Source organism: Elephantulus edwardii, unplaced genomic scaffold (assembly GCF_000299155.1).
Source record: "Elephantulus edwardii isolate Elephantulus edwardi_28Jun2011 unplaced genomic scaffold, EleEdw1.0 scaffold00350, whole genome shotgun sequence".
Lineage (NCBI taxonomy): Eukaryota > Metazoa > Chordata > Mammalia > Macroscelidea > Macroscelididae > Elephantulus > Elephantulus edwardii.
Genome location: NW_006400100.1, coordinates 1117397 through 1118454, shown reverse-complemented (window position 1 = coordinate 1118454; position 1058 = coordinate 1117397). Strand labels below are relative to the sequence as shown.

The following is a 1058-nucleotide window of genomic DNA, read 5'->3' as shown; positions in this document are numbered from 1 at the left end:
GTCCCTCAACGGACTCAATGGGGACCATGGCTTCACTGATACCCCTCTCCCCATATTTAAGCCCTACGGTTCTCCTGCTGGTCAGTTGTGATCTGGGCTTTGTGTGAGCAGACCGGCCTCCATCTCCTGTAAATGTGACGGTCACTCACCTCAGAGCCAACTCGGCCACTGTGTCCTGGGACATCCTGGAAGGCAATATCGTCATTGGCTATTCCATTTCCCAGCAACGACAGAATGGTCCAGGCAGCCTGTGATCCGGGAGGTAAACACCACCACTCGGGTCTGTGCCCTCTGGGGACTGGCAGAAGACAGCGACTACACGGTACAGGTCAGGAGCATTGGCCTTCGGGGAGAGAGGCCGCCAGGGCCCCGGGTGCACTTCCGAACTCTAAAGGGCTCTGACCGGCTACCCTCAAACAGCTCAAACCCAGGTGATATCACAGTAGAAGGTCTGGACGGAGAGCGACCACTGCAGACGGGGGAAGTGGTCTTCACTGTGGTGGTGTTGCTCATGTGGGCTGCTGTAATTGGCCTGTTCTGCCGTCAGTATGACATCATCAAGGACAACGACTCCAACAACAACCCCAAAGAGAAGGGGAAGGGGCCAGAGCATAGTCCTCAGGGAAGACCAGTGGGGACGAGACAGAAGAAGTCACCATCCATCAACACCATTGACGTATGAGTGACAGAAGAAAAACAACTGAAGAAGAGCTATGATCTAACAGCAGGGGATGGGGATGGGGTCAGGGAGAGCCTGATGATAATGATGTGCTGTAGACAGAAAGTTTCCACAGTCTCTCAGAGGATAATGGCATTCCCACAGTCTCAGGCGTGGTGCCCATTCTCTTTCTACTGTGAGCAGGGCTAGAAGGTAGGTTAGTCTTCACACCTGGAGCTGGAAAGTGGATATCAGGTGGGACATCTCCTTCCAATCCCCAGTCCAGGGGGAGTCACTTGTCCAAACCTATCTCATTAATTTCCAAATAGGGGCCCCATTCCACCTCCACCAAGACTCTCAGCATCCCCAGCTGCCCCCACATTTGCCTCTGGGTCTCAGA

The 1058-nt window shown here is 54.1% G+C and overlaps 1 pseudogene; it reads left to right on the top strand.

Annotated features, from left to right (window-relative positions):
- The first annotated feature begins 17 nt into the window (after positions 1-17).
- Positions 18-682, top strand: LOC102845148 (annotated as a pseudogene).
- Positions 683-1058: the final 376 nt, after the last annotated feature.